The following is a 21,790-nucleotide window of genomic DNA, read 5'->3' as shown; positions in this document are numbered from 1 at the left end:
TAAACAATTTACTTTGGCAACACAGCTTTCCAAGAAAACTTTAGTTTATTAATGATGAAATACTTTTTTAACTTTTTCCATTTATTTAATCTGTTACTGCTTGAGATGGATAAGCATTTTAGCAGAAATCAGTTTCACTTTTGTTACTATTGTTCCTCTCTAGCTGCAGCAGCTGAACTGCCAAGTCTACACAGGGAGAGAACTTGCTAGTTATAAGAAAACAGTCTCCAATTAAACATTTTTAAAATAACAAAAATGTTTACTTTTCAAAAAACAATTGAATAATTTGGGTATAAAATATGAATTATTCATATGTTGAATCTCCTTACCACTGGAATATCTTTGTCACAATATATGATAATTCTATATTATCATATAACATTCATCAAGACAGATCATTTAAATATCTTTTATTATAGACAAAATGTTGGTTAAAACCATTCTTCTTGCAAACTGTAATACCTTAAGGAATGGATATGTGGTAAAGTGATTTTAAAGTGATTTAAAATTCTAACAGAGATTTTCATTGTTATTACTGCTGCACAGCTTTTCACTTGAAAGTTAAACTGAAATAGGATATAAATATGAAAGACATTATAATATTGCAGTAATTTTATAGAGCCATTCCAAAAAAGTTCAAAACAATCAACTCCATCAAAATAAACATGTTTTATTTTTTCTAAAACATTAATCAAATTCCAATGACGTCAATAAACTGTTTATTGGCCAAATGCAGCCAAAATTCCTGGAAAAAATTGTTTGTTGACTAAGTCTTACCATTTGGCATCTCTATATTCTGACCTTACTAGAAAATACACAGTAACCAAACTTTCAAATTTAAGAGGAATATGAATGTGAATGTGAATATGAATATACATACAGTATATACATCTACATATGCATATACATACACATTTTGGCTTTAAAACGGAGACGAGCACTGCCCCCTAGAGTCGGGAACGACTAGCACATATGTGCAAGGGGAACCTTTACCTTTACTTTTTCACACATACACATACAGCAAACCCACATTATTTTAGCTACAGGGCATGGCAAGACATAAAATAACTACTTCAGAGCACTTCCTCATGTGGGTGTGTTAGATAACTGTCAGTTCCAATGCTAAAATAAAGCATGCTGTGACTGAACCAATCGTACCATAGGATGCTCTAATCTTATATGGGAAGGGACTTTAAAGAGTTTCTAGGTGCGTAATTTATAAAACCCAGCTTGGTTATTTTGAGTTACTGTTATACTGCTCATAATAAAACAGTCTTCATTTCTTTGTGTAAATTATCAAACTTAAATGTCTGTTAATATATATATGAAAGTGTAGAGAACTCTTTTACAAAGTTAAAAGATAAACATATGTAAAAAAAAATACATTTAAAACTTTTAAAAACAATTAAAACGAAGAAAAAGAAATATTAAAAAAACAACTTACAATCTTCTTTAAAGCAAGCATAGGCATACCCGAAACCATTTTCCCTTCTAAATTACATAACATGGTTCTCTTTTTCTCATACTAATAGTCTTATTAATTTGGCAGTCGGGAAATTCTCCCTTCATTTTTATCCATTTTTAGCACAAATATTATAAAGAATTTTCAATATTTTATAAAAGTACTTCTTCCATCGCTAATTAAAGCATTTATCCATTCCAAGAAGTTCTTCACAATCCAATTCTCTGTTTATAAATTTTGGAAGAATATTTTGGGTAAAAATGTCAGTATTTAATTGGCAAATTCACTTTTTATAATGGCAAGGTTTTTTAAATTTTGTAACTTAGAAAATATTAAAATTTTCAAATACAACTTCGCTTTCTGTATAGTGAAATATATTCCTCATCCATATCTGGCATTAAAATAATATATTTTACTTTTTAATGGGTGTAAAATTTAGTTTATTTGGCATTTATTACATGTAGCAATAAAAGTAAATAAATATAAGAATCCCTACAAGTAAAAAACAAATCCCAAACAGTAGATATACCAATATCGGTTAAATTACATTATGTTATTGAGCTAGATGGCTCCCAATCACTGCTAAAACTTACCAAGTATTCTAACTTCAATGACACTAAATGCGTGCATCAGAGCTCTCTTAATAATTCATCATATCTGATTAACACTATAAGATTTGAAATTCAGAGTAGAACTACACATGTATATATAACCTAGTATATATATATATATATATATATATATATATATATATATATATATATATATATATATATATATATATATATATATATATATATATATATATATATATATATATATATATATATATATATATATATATATATATACTATAACTTAAAAAAATATTTGTAGGCAACTGTTGATGTGCTCATAAAGTATAGGAAGAATAAGGTTGCAAGGTCTTGTTATATTACTATATCAAGTAATATATTGTGGGGATGGCAGATGCTACAGAATTATATCAATAATCTCAGTCCTAAAACATTTAATCTAAATGGAATAAGACAGTGAAAACTCAGTCAATGGATGCTTATATCAAATCAAGAAGGAGCTCTGTTTTCCAAGAAACATTCTGGATTATTTGTTATCCTAGAAGAAGTAGCAATCTCAGTAAATATGAGCAGTTGTCTACTTTTTTCCCCTCAAACTTTGCAGAGTATTTATTTTTAAGAACATCAAGTACTTATTTTTTTTTGGGGGGGGGGAGTATATGGATGATGGAAAGCCCATTATAAAGCTGAGTTAGCTTTCAGGCCTCTGATATCAAGAAAGGCCTAATACAATTAAAAATATAAAATTGCTATTCATTTTTGTTTTTAATGGATTATCACTGTTGAAAATTAAAGGGTATTTCACTGCATTTAAATATAAGCACATTCAAATTAAAAATACTAAATATTAAAAACTTAACTTCTACTGAGTAACATTTATTTTCCAAAGAATAGTAATTACTCATGGTTTTTCAGAATCTTTTACACAATCCCCTTATAGTTTTTCTCATTATTTTTAAAGAACCAAGTGAGTAGAAGTTTTATTCTGTGGCAGCCCTGACACAAATTCAGGCTTAGAAGGCCATTAAACAGACTTAAAAACAGGAGGAGGCAGAAGTTCATATGAAAAGCTGCTCAAAAAAATTTCAATAGCGTATACACATACTTCATCTTTTTTTTTTGGTAGAATAAAAATAAACTTGCAACCATCTTCAGTGCCTGCAGAATATGCAACTTAGCAGATGAATTTAAAAATTATGTAAGATATACTGGGACAGTGTAAAAGGTATCTCTTCCCTTCAGTAACACAGATCAAAACACACAGTGAAGGCTAGAAGGGAGAGAATCAGCTGAGGAGAGTTCTGTATATTAAGGAGGGGGCTGGAAAGGAAGAAACCAAGCTTCGTAGCTCCCCTTTTAAAAGTTTGAATTCTTACATTCTCTTTAATATAATAAACAAGAAAAATTAAGAACCCTTTTTCTATATAACAAATTGAAAGTAATGTATTTTTAAACATATCATTAGAGAGAAATACATATGCAACAATGCATTCAGTCCCAAAATATGAATGTTATTTTATTTTATTTCTTTAAAAACAACCTCTCTGAATAGTAAAACCTATGTACCAGGTTAAAATTTGTTTTTATATATAGTAAATATGGACTTTAAACTTACATACACCAAACAAAGAACAGTCACTGTAATCTCTGCTTGCCGGCATTACAGTAAAACTCATTTACAAATACTAATAAAAAAAACACCCTCCAAAAACATGCAACAGTAAACAAGGAGTATATGATATATGGACAGACAGATGGAACTGCATAAACAGAAAGGGGGGGAAAGCAGAAACCCACTAACATACGGAGAAGGTTGTTTTAAAGGAGTGAAAGATAATGATTTACTTGGAACTAGTGTTGGAAAAACAAACATATTTGTTTCCTTCACTGATTTAAAATAAAAAGTAATTAAAGTGAATTATAAAAAAAGCATATCTTTCAATAAGTGGGAAGGGGGCATGCATTTATGGAGAACCAGGCCTATTTATGTTCCAAAATCTAAGCCCCACTAACAGGTCTCGCAAACTTACATCACTAAAATATAAACAAAAAAGCAACACGAGATGAGCTAACAGAGGAGTATCAAGAAGAAAGGGGTGTTGAGGGGGAGGAAGGAAATTTCTCTCTCTTTTTCTTTCTTTTCATTTTTTATAAAAGTTGGCTGGCCTACCTTGCTCCCCAGTCCTCAGTCTGTCTCCTCATAGTCGCTGTCTCCCTGGAAGTGCAGTGTGAATGGTAATGACTGCCTGTCTCCCTAATGAGTCCATTTTCCTGCTCTTGATGTTGTGTATATACACACACTGCAACCTACCTTACAAACCACAGAGACGGGAGAGGGAGAGGGAGGGAGAGAGAGGGAGGGAGAAAGAGAAAAAGAGCAAGCGAGAGTGTGAGAGACAGAGAGTGAAAAAAAAAAGACAGAGAGAGAGAGAGGGAGAGAGAGACAAAGCCCTCCTACCAGACAGCAGACAAGCCTCCTTCCCTATACAGCAAAATACAACTCGGCTAATGCAGCAACAGGTTCAGCGCTGCCAGACTGTGTAACAGAAAGGATATATATAGTGGAGATCAAGATTGCTGGCAAACATATCGTTTAATGTCAGCTGGCCCCACCTTCCTTATTTATGTTACAGGATGTTGGAATGCATTGTTCCAGGCAGTCCATGTAATTACCATAGATGCATTTTTTGTGCATATTAGTAGGAAGGACTGAACTGCATCAGCCACTCTGCTTTGTAACCTGATAGCTTTAACACATGCATGGAAGGTGTAAACATATCTCTTTTGATAGGCAAACTACACAAAGCTCACCGACGCTGGGCATGAAATCTTTTAAGAAAGCAACTACTGAAGATAGATTTCCCAAGACAATAGTGAAGCATGGAAAACTGATCTTATTTGACATGAAAGCTCTAAAAGATGCTGTCAGTGCAAATTTTAAAAAGGCCATTATCTCAGCATTTCCTCCCACCCAAATTATATATATAAAATATATATCTTATATGTGTGTGCACATGTGGGTAATACTGTATATAATGAGTATAATCACAGCCTCTACATCTAACCAAAGAGGTGCAAAGTTATTACAGTTTGTAGTGCAGGACACAGTATAAAAAGGCAGAAATAAACACCATTGTAAGCACTAGGATAGTGAGGTGATGTATCTATATATGCATTATATTATCTCTTGATGAGGTTCCCTTGAAGGTTCATTCATCTGCTCACAAACAGGCATAAGAAGTAAAGATGAGTCTCATATACTCATAATAACTGATCATGATACAGAAGCTGAGAGAAGTCCAACAACATACAAAGGACCTGGAACCCACATCTCTAAATGTATTAACTTCCACACAAATACAATTTTTAAAAGTCAACAAACTTTTCTCTCTAAAATCATTGCTACCTATGCCTGTTCTCTAACTACTGTTAGAAAAATGAGGTCCATGTTATAATAAAGGGAACTATTTGTAATGTATTTTCCATTCACAATATATTAAACTGTATATCAGGAATATAGTTCATAATATTAAGCATGCCATATCTGAACTACAAAAATCCAGATTACTACTATGAGTTAAGGTTTTTTGAAATTATTTGCTATTTCCAATCATCATCCAGATCTTTTGCAGTTCATAGCAGATAAGCCTAATATACCTGCATGTATCATAGTATAACCAAGGCAGAATTCAGTATCACAAGAAATACCAGTTCAATATACAAGTTCAAACAGAAAGTAGATACAGTCCTAATATGTTCCAATTTTATGACTATCATTAACAAATTATCTTTGAAATGAGTGAATGTGAACAAACGAAATAGCTTTGGGGCAAAAAACCTCTTTGTTACTAAATCAGACAATGGGTTATGTACCTAGTTCACATTGATACCAGGAAGACTGAAGAACAGTTTGATACTTTTCAGCAAAGTTAATGGTAGTCTTCAAATTGTATTTTTACATTGTCCCTTTGAGGTAGGAAAGAACCATCTTCTCATTCTTAAACAAGTGCAATGCATTTTTAATAATAATAATAATAATAATAATAATAATAATAATAATAATAATAAATTTATTAAAGTTTACAAATACAAAGATAAAAATTTAATTAAAACTATGAAAAAGGTAGAAAAAAGAAAAATATAGAGATAGAAAAAAGAAAATAAAAAATAAATAAAACATGGCTCCCTCTCTAGGTAAAGGTTCCCCTCGCACATGTATGCTAGTCGTTCCCGACTCTAGGGGGCAGTGCTCATCTCCGTTTCAAACCCAAAGAGCCAGCGCTGTCCAAAGACATCTCCGTGGTCAAGTGGCTAGCACGACTAAACACCGAAGATGAACAGAACGCTGTTATCTTCCCACCAAAGGTGGTTCCTATTTTTCAACTTGCATTTTTACATGTTTTCAAACTGCTTGGTTGGCAGAACCTGGGACAAGTAATGGCATCTCACTCTGTTACCCAGCGCTAGGGGTTCAAACTTCCTCTAGAATCTAGACAAACATAAATATTTTCAGTAACTCAACATATTTTCTAATAGTTCAATAAAAATATATTTTTCTATAACTAAACTACACACACAAACACACACACACAAACACATATATATATATATATATATATATATATATATATATATATATATATATATATATATATATATATATATATATATATATATATATATATATATATATATATATATATATATATATACACTTAAAGTCACAACCCCTGGTATGCCCAAATGTGGGAGGAAGGTCACACTTCCACTCTCTGTCATTAGGCTCGTCACAAGAGTCCATCCAGACAGAAACCCAATATTTTTACTGTTGCCTTTGTTATATTTGTGTTTTTATTTGTGCTGATAAATAAATAATAAAATGGTTAACTCCCTGCCTGGGAGGCAATAGAGCACAGGTTCGAATCCCAGTAAGGATATGGCTAGCTGATGAGAGCTAAATAGCTTGAAATAGATCTATACTAGTCTTCCTTTATTTATTTATCAGCACAAATAAACACACACACACACACACACACACACACACACACACACATATATATATATATATATAGTGTATGTGTATACACACACACACTTACTTTAGTCAAATAAATCCAGTTTGTATTCCAACTTATCACTTTCTCTAAGAAATAAAACAAAATAAATCTTCCCATTTATAAACGGATCTTTAAAACCTTGTTTAGGTTTAGGTTTATTAGATTTATATGCCGCCCTTCTCCCAAGGACTCAGGGCAGCGTACAACATTAAAAGAAACACATAATACAAAAGTTAAAAAAAATTAAATAGAATTACCCAAACAAACCCAATAAGAATTGACAATAACATTTTTTTTAAAAAAAATTGAATTAAAATTAACGATGGCCAATAATCATTCAATCAATACTACTAATTCCATTAGTAGCTACCAGAAATCTTTAAGGTTTACATTTATTTTAAACCTAGTCAGATAAGTTTACTTTATATTTCTTCAGTTTACTTTTAAAAAGCTTGATCTTTAATCCCATCAAATATTGTTCCACAAATTGATTTATGATTTTCTTTGTTTCTTTTCAGAAATAACTTTAGTAATTTAATGTATCCCATTTGTAAATCCAAGATAAGAAGGCTTTCCAAATCATTCATCCTATATATTATTTGACATTCTCTTTAGTTATTAAGACATCAGCCAGTTTCAAATGTAAATCCATTGTAGCATCTTTTTTTATATCACTCTTGTAGTCTTACATTTTTAAATCCATTTTTAAATCCACTATATGTTTTGCCGTATCACTTTTGTAGTGTAGGATTTTTTTTAAAATCCATTTTCAAATCCACTATAGTCTCAGTAAAATCTGTTCTTTTATATTGTCTATTAAATTTGTTTTTATAGTATTAGGCAATCTTGTAAGAAATTTCTGAGTACATTAATTTAAATAATATTAATTTCTTCTATAGTCAAATAGCACTATTCCTTTTATCAATGGGTCTCTTCTCCTTTCTTTGGAAGCCTTAGTGCTGTCAGCTCAACTTGAAAGTCTCTTCTTATCATGTTTATTTTCCAATCAACAAAACTTTCCCATAGGAGAATTTCTTAAATTTCAAGGTCTTCATATATTTTTATAAAATTTTAAACATTCCACAGAACATATTCTTTCAAATCCATCTAACTTAGCCTGTACCCTTCCAAAATCAACACTCTTCTTTGCCTTTTTCTGTTTTTCAATAATCAAAGTTATTCTTTGTAATACTTAAACTTGCATAAAATGTATTTCATCCAAAATGGAAAGACATTTTCCTGGTATAAAACATGCCTTTGAGAAGGTTGTTAACATCCATAAAATAAATAATAAGCATGAAGAAGCTAATGAACTAAAGAAGCTTCTTAGATGAGAAGTGAAATGTTTTCAACCAAAAAACGTTTGAACAGAGCCTTTAGGGAAAATAATAAGCAATTTTCTAAAGCAGTTAAGAGAGAAAGTGACCAAATCCACTGTCAGTTGGAAGATACCAATCAATGACTTAGATTTGATTATTTTCCCTCAGCTCCCAGAATTTTCAAACCTTCTGGTTATCAGAATAGAATAGAATAGAGTAACATAGTTGGAAGGGACCTTGGAGGTCTTCTAGTCCAACCCTCTGCCTAGGTAGGAAACCCTACATCACTTCAAACAAATGGTTAGCCAACATCTTCTTAAAAACGCCCAGTGTTGGAGGCAAGTTGTTCCACTGATTAATTGTTCTAACTGTCAATAAATTTCTCCTCAGTTCTAAGTTGCTCCTCTCCTTGATTAGTTTCCACCCATTGCTTCTTGTCCTACCTTCAGGTGCTTTGGAGAATAGTTTGAGAATAGTTTGACTATGTGGCAGCTCCTGAGATATTGGAACACTACTATTATGTTTTATTATCCTTTGTGTGCAGATTCTTTATGGAGCATACCTGTGGGCAACGGTAGCCCGATTGTCCTGGAAAAAGTTCTGAGGATCTGATCTATTCACTGGTTTCTTATATTACCATGGCCATTGATTCCACTCCTACAAAACTTATATTTAATTCACCACTGCTTCATCAGATGTCCAACAAGTATCAACCAAGACTAATCTTCCTTATTTCTGAGCTGAAAAGGTCAACCAGGTGCTGCCCTCTGCTGTCTAACCTTTCAGGTAAACTGGATAGAAGATCCAAGTAGATGAACTAATTCTACTTTATTGTAAGACTATTTATTATGTATTTATTATGTATTTATTGTTAATACAGATTGTTGCAAGTCTGAAAGTACAAACTTCCCATTACTTCTCTTAATTGCTTGATCCATTAGGATGGGTCTTTCCTAAGTTTCTTTTTCTGACCGTTAAGCCAATGGGAACTCCTGCCTCCAGTCTCATTGTTTCTTATGCATCGTATCTTCCCCTTATTCCCCAAGGTCATCCACACATTCCATTTAGGCATTACAATAATGTGCAAACACATATATACTAGCAATCCTATTTCCTTTGCTATGTTTTAATAATTTAAGTAATTGATTTATACATTTTCTAATTCATGAACTTTAAAGAACTTGAGCTACTTACCAGTGACACAGTAAAATTTCATGTTCCCTGCCTTAGAAATGCAAATTATTACAGTATGACTTAAGATTTCAAATTTCCTCCCAGTCTTCCACCCCTCTCCATCTGGCGCACAGTCAAGCACCAGGAACACTGGCAAATATTTTTTTCCTAGATTTGATAGAGCAATAATACAAGGAAAGGGTATTTTTGTTCTGTTTACATAACAGCAACCAGCCAATAACAGCAACCAGCCAAATAAGCAGGATGGTCAGAAGTAAGAGAGTGTGCAGTTTCAATCCAGATGGTCTGGATTAGAATGAAACTTTATTATTAAAATCAAAATCCCACAATATTAAGTGTAAGGCACATGTAAAGCAAAGATAATACTTGAACAGTAAACTATACTTAGACTACCTGTAACTGAATTCTCAAATTTTACAGTAATATTACCATGTGCATTCTGTTATCTCTTGTTGTGTTTTGCTTATTGCTGTACAGACTGTGGCTGCACTATATATAATGCCTAGAGCAAAAGGGCGACATAATATTCATCTGTTTTGCCAGGACACGACAATTGGATAAAAAGTAATTTACTCTGATTGTCCCTATAAGAGTAAAATAAGCCATGGACAGCTCTTCTGACAACATATGATCTATATGGACATGTTCATGTCTTATATAAAAGCTTATTAAATTAGCTTTCTTGCAAGGCCAGTGCAATAAAAACCCAAGAGATAAATTGCTCCTAGGTACCATAACTATAAGGTTTTTAGAGAGTCATTTAGCTTCACATTAATATTCAGTCTCCAAAACTGAAGATCTGTTAGATCTTTGCATCATTTGTAATTCTGTGACCATAACTTGTTTGGAATCCCTCCATCTTGATTGTATTTCATGGTTACAATATCTTCATGAAAACCGTATGATGACAATTTGTTCAATGAGGCTTCTTTCCAGTCAGACTGATACTTGTCATGGATTGTTAAAGCAACCAAACCTACTGGGCAAAAGTTGAATTTTAGCCAGAAATTGAAAATTTCCTGACAAGCACAAGCCTGCACTGTATTTTGATCTTCTTTTGGTTGCAAATTGCATTCAGCAAACATCTTGGGATCTGGAACAGATCTCAAAATTGTTGACTGAACTGCTCCAGCAAAATGTGGCTGGAACATGGGCCAACTGAACTCCAAAAAGGAATGATGATAAAGGCACAGTCACAAATAATTTTATACAATGGAAGCAAACTTTCTTTTGATTAAAAAAAAAAGTCATCAATTCTTTGAACTATCAGAACTGTGGATACAATCTGAGCCTTTCTTTTGCCTGAAGCACAAATAAATATTACTTTTTGTTATTTGCTATTTGTTATTCTACCTCTCTTGGCAAATCCTGTAATCAGTGTTTTTTAGTAAATAATCTAGTGGTGATTATCAGACCAATATTAGGATAGGTTCCTTCACATTCTCCTACAATAAAAATTAAGGTTGGGATAAAACCACTGCATGAGCATATTGCAGTTACACACCAACAAGCTTGGATGGACGAAGACCTAATTTGAGCTAATGCTTGATTGAGACGATGTTTGATTCTGTCGAGTTATGACAGAGAATTTAAGAGCGTATAATATAAATCCCAACTTATCTGCTTTCTCTATAGCAGGGGTGTGAAACTCACATCATCATGTTGTCGTCACATGATGAAACATGACTTTTCCCCCTTTGCTAAAATGGAGGTGGGTGTAGCCAGCGTGTGACACATCCAGCCCATAGGTGGCAAATTTGACACCCCTGCTCTATAAAAAGAGTTTGAAAACTATCCCTGTGGAATTCATCTAACATGCGTGCTTGTCTTTTTATACAATGTATAAATTTGACTCTTTCTAGTTAAATATTTCAGTTTTTTATTTATTTATATTCCACCTTTATAATTTTCACAAATAACTCAAGGTGGAGAACATATCTAACACACCTTCAGTCCTGTGAGGTGAGTTGGGCTGAGAGTGAGTGACTGGTCCAAGGTCACCCAGCTAGCTTTCATAGCTCCCACTGGATTTCTTTGCAGATGGAAGTAAAAGTACATATGAAGTCAGTAAAGCTTCACTGACAGATATGCAGGATTTTGTCCACCATATGCAATACCGGTTCTTCTTGATTACAGACAACTCCCAATTTCTGATCTCAATTCTAAAATGGATAAATTTGTCCCATTACTACAATTTGAAGTATATTGATAGACAAACACTCTAGCCAGAGAGATATACAGTATCAGAAATGTACCAGTATTCAGGGGTGGGCTGCTACAGGTTCGGTCAGGTTCAGGAGATGAGAGGTAAGTGCAGGGCCCGCGTATAGGCTAAGGGATAGGAAAAAAACAGGCCTTCCAGAAGGCTTCTGGAGCCCGGGAGAGCAGTTTTTGCCGTTCCAAGAGCAAGAAAAGCCTTCAAAGCCTGGGGAAGACGAAAACATCTCGCCTCCCCTGCGCCATGGTGGAGGAAGCTGACTAGGCCACATCCACCATGCCCATGCCCATGTAGCAATCAGGCGGAGAACCCATTGCTGAAATTTTTGAAGCCCACTCCTGCCGGTATATATCACTAGCCTTCATGCAGCCAATCTATGACTAACTCAAATTCTGGAATGCTGCTTATGTACAATCTTTTGCTTGTAAAGGAAGACAAAAGCTGTCTCTTTCTTTTTTCTTTTCCCCATTAGTTCTCCCAAGGAATTGCTAAAAGTTGAAGTCATTTCACTTTCTCTTAATGGGGAATGAAACTTATTTCTTCAACAAGAACTGAGGAAATGATTCACAGACTGCTCACCTCACTGTGTTCTTTGGAAGGTCAAGACAGGCAGCTCTGGAATAAATTCCATACATACTTGCATTTAGAGTCTAATATGTGAATCAGCTCCAAATCAACGTTTCACACAGTTCTTACAATTTTAACTAAATCATGCCCATACTTGTTCGTCATACTATGGAACTGACAAAATTAGCAGTATCTTTAAACAATGGTTGAGATGAAATACAAATAATTGTGTTTGTGTGAGTGTATGTGTGTGTGTTGTGTATATTAAGTTTTTTAGGAATTTTGGATGGATGCAATGCTGCTTCCTTTATAACCAAAGATTGCAGAACATTTCCCTCATGTTATCTTTAGCATGTCCTTTACATCTAACATCAGCTATAGGTTTCTTTCTTGATATAGGTACGTTTTAAATGTTTTTCATGGTTTTAATGTTTTAAATTCTATTTCTTACATTAGTTTTATCCAGAGTTTAACAGAAAAATAATTTTAAACACTACTAAGTTAATATAACTCATCATGAAGTATTATAGAAATAGAAAATGTTCTAGTGTCATTGAAAAGATTTTAATGAATTAAAAAACTTTCATTTTGAATCTGATCAGTTCTTTAATCTGATTGTGTATTTAAATAGCATCTAACTTGTTTGCTTGCACTAAATAATTATCAACTCCTCAAGTACATATTAGTAATTTTAACAGCCAAACGGTCTAGGGTAATTAGCTCAGTATGCTCCCCAAACCTCTATCTCAAAGTATAAAATATTATTGTTAATAGAAAGAATTACCTTGGAGTTTAGTGCAGATTGAAAAGGCATCTTAGGAGTCTTTTTCCACATAAAAGTATATTGAACCTTTCATTCAAGTCTCATAGCATTTACTAATTTAGACTGTTTCAAGTTAACAGTATTCTTAAGCATGGCAACAAACTGGTGTAACCAAGTAGTTTTGTTTTTGTGCTAATAGTTAGATATTCATTAAAAAAAAACAAGGAAAACAAATAAGGCTGTTATAGTGCATTTATTTGAACATTTCCTTCCAAACTACCAAAACTTAAAATGATTGTAAACGTTATAAACGTGCTATAGGATAATAGCTACTAACATACATTCTATTTATTCTGGACTGCAGTCTTAAGGTCTGCAATTTCCCTGTAGGTTAAATTGATGTTATATTTATTCCAAAATTGCAAACTTCTAATGCATGAAATGTCATTAAAATGTAAGGAGAAAGTCTTGCCAACCTGCATGTTTTTTTAATAACTTATATAAAGTACTTACATCAAATATCAATCTAAGGTTGAGCTACAACATTTTCCGTGAAGATGCATTTTGTATCTTCTCATGGTCTGCATACCATCTTAGCTTCCATGTGCATAAAGTTGGGATATAAATAGGAATTGGATATAATTTAATATACAGTTATTTGGGCCCAACTTACTGTGAAATTTTATTTACATGTAGGCTTTTTCTGTAATATTTTAACACCAGCTAAAATACATGCATAAAATTAAAATGACTAGTTGACAGAAGAGAAAAAAAAGTATATTAAGGGACTCAACATTCAAAAAGAATTTTGCCAACTTTATAGAAAATGGTAGTTTAAATCAAAATTCTATACACTATTTTTCTGGTTCTGAAATATTAAAGCTAGTTACAACAGATAGAAAGAGCCAAGTGCTAAGTCAAATAAGTTTTTTTTCCCCCTTGCCATATTGATTCTATAGTTCGGAACACAATGCAAAGAGTTAGTTTTAACCTACAAAAGCTTTACAAATCTTGGAACAATTAAACTTCAAGAGAGATTTGAATGTTACTCTACTGCACAATATAAATTATCCCACAGAAATCTTCAGTTATTTCCAAATCCAGCTTAATTCAAATCTGTTTTGGTATGCTTGATGACATGTTGTTCAAAGCAGTTTTATTTACTATGTATAGATATTTTTTATCGATAAATATTTTAGTGCTCTAAGAATTTGTGTTGATTCTTTATTAACTTGATGCCTTTTCAGGAGGAAAAGGCTGTAACTGATCTTGACCCTACTTTTCATTTTCCCACCAACTAATGTAACGCAGATGACAATTAGAAATGGGGCAGTGACTCTTCAAAGAGATGTAGCTGATGCTAAATTTTATTTGTTTTAATATAAATATAAGATAAAGATAAAGGTTCCGCTTGCACATATGTGCTAGTCCTTCCCGACTCTAGGGGGCGGTGCTCATCTCCGTTTCAAAGCTGAAAAGCCAGCACTGTCTGAAGACGTGTCGTGGTCAGGTGGCCGGCATGAAAGCACACAGAGTGCTGTTACCTTCCCACCAAAGTAAGGTAACAGGAAGAATTGAGTGGTCCCTATTTTTCTACGTGCATTTTTACATGCTTTTGACTTCTAGGTTGGCAGAAGCTGGGACAAGTAACTGGAACTCACTCCGTTACGCGGCGCTAGGGGTTCGAACCGCCGAACTTCCGACCTTTCTAATTGACAAGCTCAGCGTCCCTCTTTAGGTTTCACATACAATACTAAAAACCCGACACTTCACTCTTCTTTTTTGTAACTGTGAAAATGAATCAATTAAATTTCTGAATCTACATGTGATCAATTCTTAAAATAATAAATAAAATAATGATAAAATAATTAATTTTAATTATTGGTTCTATCTTATCCGAACCTTGTAACTTTTTTACTGATAATTTGTTGTATAGGCAGTCCTCGACTTATGACTTCCATTGAGCGCAATTTCTGTTGCTATATGAAACATTTGTTAAGGGAATTTTGTCCCATTTTATGACTTTTCCTCCCATAATCATTATTTGAATATCTCCAGTTCTTAACTTAGTAACATGGTTGTTAAATGAATCTTGTTTCCCCACTGACTTTGCTTGTCAGGTCACAAAAGGCAGTTACACAATCCTGGGACATTATTGTAAGTTGAGGACTACCTGTATTTTATGTAAGCCACTCTGAAAATTGCCTTCTAATAAAAGGAAGAACTTAACCTGCTCTCAGATGGATAAAGAAAACCTGCTTTCTTGTGGGTAATGTCCTAAGGTTTCACAGCCACAACTGAAAAGATCTGTGTTTTACACCTTGCAATACAGTGTTTGCTGTATTTAAGATCCACTGGAAAGTGGTTCATAATCCCCAAGCCTAGTAACAAAATTAACTTTTTAAAATGTTTTTAAAAGGCCAAGAGGACTAGGGATAGTTTGATCTTCCAGGGATGATGTCCCAATTGGAAAGCACCACAATAGAAAAGGTTCTTCTTTTGGGCCCTACCAGCTGATTATCCTTATCAGCTGGAACCCACAACATTCCTGTTCTGCCAGACCTATGGGACAGGTTGACATAATCCACAACAGGTGATTCCTCAAATATCTAGGACCCCATACCATGAATGGATTTATATGTTACAACCAGCACCCTAAATTGAACCTGGAAGCAAATTTCAAAATCAATAGAGTTTACAAAGCAGAGGTTTGACATACTGTACATTAATCAAAAAGCACACATAACTGTCTGGCTGCCACATTTTGTACCAGTTGTAGTTGCTTTTTCAATGGCAGACAAATGTAAAGTGTATTTTTCAAAGGCACACAGATATAGTTGCTTTTTTCAAAGTGCAGATATATGTAGTTACAGTTGGGATGTAACTAAAGCATGAGTGACTATGAGCAGGGTCCCATAAACTAAGGACACAACTAATGCACAATGCTAAATTGTACAAAGGTTTTCCTGGTCACACCAAACAGGAGTTAGGAATCTAAGATGACTTCCAGATTGTGCACTGACTATGTTGGGAAAAGTACATCCCCGCCCAGAACTAAAGTTGGAAAATCTCCACAAAGGGACCATTAAAAAGATGTGGTGGTGCAATAGTTAAAATGCAGAACTGCAGGGCTAACTCACTGCTCAGTCCAGTTCTATTCTGAGCAGCTCAAGGTTGACTCAGCCTTCCATTCTTCCGATGTCACTAAAATGAGCACCCAGATTGTTGGGGGCAATAGGTTGACTCTGTAAAACACTTAGAGAGGGGCTGCAAAGCACTTTGAAGTGGTATATAAGTATAAATGTTATTACTATTAATACCTAAAGCCACTCAAACTTGATAGGTTTGACCTATCTCCTGTTGTTCTCTATCTTTCTGAGGATTTTCCTCCAGACATAGACAGATCTGATACTGCAACATTTAGGCAGCCAGGAATGGCAATATAAATCTGAATGCCATTGGATAACATTGCCCAGAATCTTTATGTAGCTATTAAATAGGAAAGAAAACTAAATCTCCAAAAGCAGAGACTGTGGGCTTGATTTCTCCTTCCCAATCAATACCAACTAGAACCAACCACAGAGAAAGGAAGATTACTATCCACTCCCAGTTCCTAAAGCTAATCCAGAAGAATACCATGACTAATGGCATCAAAAGCTACCGAGAGATCAGGAACAAAGATGGATGCACCATTCATAAGCGCAATCACTGCTGTTTCAGTCTCATATCCAAGGCGAATCCTGACTGAAAATGGTCCAGATAATCACAACCTTTCCCCAAAAGGTTGAAAATTGGGTGAAAATAGTATAGCATTGTAGGGTGCAGAACAGTTCACAGTGAGTACTATATTGCAACTGCTGCATACATAAACAAAAACATGCCTGTTACTAGAAATATATGACCACTGGGAGCATACAATGTTTCACATGAAATAGTTATGACTTAAAAATGAATACCAAATAGTAAAGATATCTCAGGGAGTTGTGACATTAAAGAAAAGTCAACATTTGGCACACAATTTAACCAATCTGCTGTGATTATGAAACATCTGAAAGTGGAGTATTTTGGCTGTTAGCAAATATTTGCTGTCGGCAAAATATAGAATCTGAAGTTTATCCAAACTCCAATAATGGAGACCAGACCAGACTATGCTAATATTTTGGGAAAAAAGCTATTTTACCTGTTTTTGGGGGTACTAAATTATATGAAGAGCCTCCACAGAGAGAAAATTCTTCCTGCTGCCAGCACCTGAGAGTTTGAGAAGATCTATGTAGTCTTAAAGGTAAAGGTTCCCCTCGCACATATGTGCTCGTGATTCCCAACTCTAGGGGGGGTAGTACTCATCTCAATTTCAAAGAAGAGCCAGAGCTTTTCAAAGATATCTCGGTGGTCATGTGGCCGGCATAACTCAACGCTGAAGGCGCATGGAACACTGTTACTTTCCCACCAAAGTGGTCCCACTTTTCTACTTGCATTTTTTTACATGCTTTTGAACTGCTAGGTTGGCAGAAACTGGGACAAGTAACAGGAGCTCACTCTGTTATGCGGCACTAGGGATTCTAACCGCTGAACTGCCAACGTTTCTGATAGACAAACTCAGCATCTTAGTCACTGAGCCACCGCATCCCTTGTTATCTTAGAAGTAGGCTAAACCGGCAACTTTGTGCAGTATAGCAGCTAGGAATGAGTTTTCAATGCAACTTGCTAGTTATAAGCGTCCCTAAAGTTGCAGTCAGTTGGCAGACCAGGCACAGAATACCCCTAATCCTCAAATAATGATGAACTATAACTGGCATTCCTGTCCATTGATCAATTCTGGCAAAGGTTGTTGGAGATTGTCCCAGAAAGTGTGTGTTCCTGTCAATCTTGGTAAGAAAGGATAAAATCAGTCTGAAGTTCTGCCACATAAAAGTTTTATCTACGTTGGCAGACAAATACAATTTGCACAATACCTAGACATAAAACTGGATGTCTATAAAATTATCAATGCCACATACCATACATATCATGTATGGAATCAGTCATGACAAGTAGTTTCCAAGAATTATGTATCCTCTCATAAACAAAGGGGGGGGAAACACTTTTAAAAAATCTATCTGATCCGAGCTTTTCTTTAGCTTGGCTGCATCTCACCATCCCGTTTCCAGAGTGACAGCCTTAACTATTCAGTTGTCTCTAGTGGTATCCTGCAGTGCATGTGCAAGTTCATTCAAATGTGATGAGAACGATACCAATTAAACAAGCACAAGAGCCCTGCAGTTTGCCAGTCTGATTCAAATTAGATACCTGTATGAACAGATTAAAATTGGGGTTTTTATCCCCAACAAATAAAAAGAGGACAGTATATTTGATTTCTAACAGCAGGGGCCAACAAAAGCATAAAAGTATAATGCAAATGTAAAATATCCACATGGAATGTCTAGTTAAGGCAAAATGAGAATTAAACAAGAGAAATAAAATGTACATTCACATTTCACAAGAAATCCCATTTCAAATAAGTAGCATTTCACTTATTTCAGAATAACATTCTGATCTTTCTAAAGATTTCAAAATTTATGCAAGAGGAATATTATTTAAAAGAATCCGACATCAATATAAAAATTTCTGACACATATGCTTAGAGAACAAAAACTAGTTAAGCTGAATTAGAAATATCAAGAGGTCATCTAAACTCACCTCTTACGACAAAACAAAATTGTTTTGTGAATATTTAATTTTGATTTAGAAAAAATATATGGTTTAACACATTTATCAAGACATAAGTTAATTGCATTTGAATATAATTAACAGCACACTATAAGGTTAAGGTTATAAGGTTATAAGGTTGATTGCACTTGTATGCCGCCCTATTCCCGAAGGGACTCAGGGCGGCTAACAAACCAAAGGGGAAAGGGATAATACAGACAAAAAGCAAAAAGCAAACAAACAAAATACAAAAACAATTTAAAAGCAACCAACAGCCACACAAATTCGAGAGGGGGTGGGAACTCATCAGCCCCACGCCTGTCGGAACAGCCAGGTTTTAACGGCTTTGCGGAAAGCCAGAAGGGTGGTTAGGGTCCGGATCTCCACGGGGAGGTCGTTCCAGAGGGCCGGAGCAGCCACAGAGAAGGCCCTCCCACTAATATATTTAAATCATTTTGGAGGTCTTAATATTATTTTAAAAATGTAAGAAACACATCCAATATTTTTTAAAGGACTGGGACTCTTGATATGGCCAAAAGGAAACTCCAGCTCTTAATTTTATTATATAAATTATCCATATTCATTTTAAACTTCTTTAATTGTTGATAAAACTGAATATGTAGCCTATCAATATATTAAAAACAATATGGATTTATGAGACACACAATTTATGTCATTCAAAAAGAAAATGTGATAACAATAAAATGTGAATATATTGATACTCATAAGTTTGGGGACACTTTATATTCTGTTTCTGTCCTTTGAAAGGTTTTAATGACAAGAATTGATTTATTGACTGACCAAGGATAATAATCCCATTCTCAACCCAAACTGCTCCCAAAACATTTTTAAAATGGACTGCAATTTAGTAATTAGTTAACTGTTTTTTTAATTATCATCCATTAAAATAATTTTTAAAACATTAAAAAAAATATTTTCTAATCAACAAACAAATTAATGCATTTTTCCTAACGACACATTCTGTTGCTATATTGTATTAATTTAGATAATACATTGAGGTTCAAATATTATATGTGATAGTGATCAGTATAAAATAGTTCTGTGGAATTGAAGAAAATATTGCCACAAGTATCCCGAAAAAGTCCAAGTCACAGGAACTACTTATTGGTGCATTTCTATACATTGCGAGGGCAATAACAATTTTATATACAAAATTGACTACAGGACAAATAAGGTTTGGGTCAAAATCAATTTTGTACGTAAACTGGCTTCTTGCCCTCACAATGTATAGAAATGCACAAATAAATAGTTCTGGTGACTTAGACTTTTGGGGATACTTGTGCCAATCTTTTCTTCAATTCCACAGAACTATTTTATATTGATCACAATCACACACAAAAGTGTTTGTACTTCAAAGTGGGTCACTCTTCATTCTTATTACCCAAATAAGCAAGATGAGGCAATTGCACTTTATAATTGGTCTGAAGATAACTGGTCTGTAATTTAACAATTGCCTCCACAGGAAGGTGTGTTTAAAATAGGCAAGATGGAGTCATGGCATTATAACCAAAGCCCTTTAGACCTTTCCCCCAATAAAATTACAACATTAAACATTTGCTGATAGAAAGCTGGAACACCAAATTCATCAACTCCATATAAGACACAGGCAGGAATTTCAATAAATTATTGATGACTCTCCTAAGACAGTTTTACATACAGCACAGGAGGAAGAATGTAATAATCGAGTGTTAAAACTGTGCCATGATTATCTATAAACAAAAAGACACTACAAACAAAATATAATTTAAACCCAACTTATTGTTGATTCACTTCTGTTAGGTAGAAATGTTAACAGTGCTTCCACAACTGTCATATATTGTAAAATGAGCAAAAATTTCTACTGTAACCTCTCCAGTGTATTTTATGGAATATATAGTCCAGTCAAAACTCAAGATGTAAGATGTGAACGTATACACCCACACAAAAATAAGCTGTCTTGACATACAATTAAACTGTGCATATATTGTAGAAAAATGTGCATGTGGTACAATTAACATGTGTTTGTAAATGAACAAGTCAAGCTCTTGGAGCATTCAACATATTTCAGAGACATGGGGGTGGGGGTGGGGAGAGGAGATGCAGCCTTAGCCATGTGTAAAAACAAGGCTGCTAATGCTCCTCTGAAAAGCTTGACTAATTAGTGTTCATAAAGCTCTTATAGGTCTTCATGCAAACAAAAAACAAAAAACATCAGAGCAAAACATTAACCTCAAATGCTAAAAAGGCTCCAGCTCTTGCATCACAAGAGCAGTGAAATACCTGTAGTTTCCATGACAGTCAATATCCCCAACATAATTTGCAAATGATGAGAGCTATCCAAATAAAATAAATGTCTGCTCAGCAGAGTAAACAGAGACAGCTTTACCAGTCCCAATTTAAATGGCTGAGATGATCAATATGAGAATAGTAGTGGCCACAATGAAGCCTGTATTAATTATGAAGAGAGTTATGAAATAAATTCATCATTATTATGGGGATCACTGGGGTAATTTAATAGACTTGGCCAGTTCTACACAACACTTAGAATATTTGGGGTCAAATATGCTGAGTCCAAAATAAACTTTAGTGTTAGCTAAACAGAGGATTGTCTAAATTTTCAGAAATTCTGTGCTATTCAACAACCTATCTTACTCTTCGTGAGCAAAATTGATCCATATTTATTTATTCATCAGCTACATGCCACATCTTCTCATTTTTAAGCTATAACAGCTTATAAATGTTCATATGCAATAAAAAATCAAACCAACAAAGCATTAAAATCCAGAAATATTAAAAAATGTAATAAACTATGAAAAATATGAAAGAGTTTGGTAAAATGAGATATGTCTCAAAATGTTTCCAGCCGTGTCCTGAACTGTATCACAAGAAGATTAGCTCTAATTTTATATTGGAATAGCAATAGCACTTAGATTTATATACTGCTTCACAG

The 21,790-nt window shown here is 34.1% G+C and overlaps 1 protein-coding gene across 6 annotated transcripts in view; it reads right to left on the bottom strand.

The window, feature by feature from the left end:
* Positions 1-21,790, bottom strand: part of ZBTB20 (zinc finger and BTB domain containing 20) — a 513,951-nt gene that overhangs the window by 472,336 nt on the left and 19,825 nt on the right. For 5 of the 6 annotated variants that reach the window (XM_087721325.1, XM_087721323.1, XM_087721327.1 and 2 more), the window contains exon 1: positions 4,208-4,451. The exons of the other annotated variant lie outside the window; for it this stretch is intronic. The gene's annotated coding sequence lies outside the window, so the exon portion shown is untranslated. Of the gene's footprint in view, positions 1-4,207; positions 4,452-21,790 lie in introns of those variants that run through there. 6 annotated transcript variants of the gene reach the window in all.

The sequence above is a fragment of the Thamnophis sirtalis genome, unplaced genomic scaffold, assembly GCF_051295495.1.
Source record: "Thamnophis sirtalis isolate CommonGarterSnake01/CBP01778 unplaced genomic scaffold, rThaSir2_p1.2 scaffold_8, whole genome shotgun sequence".
Classification (NCBI taxonomy): Eukaryota; Metazoa; Chordata; class Lepidosauria; order Squamata; family Natricidae; genus Thamnophis; species Thamnophis sirtalis.
The sequence above is the reverse complement of the archived record's forward strand: the minus strand, read 5'-3'. Positions and strand labels throughout refer to the sequence as shown.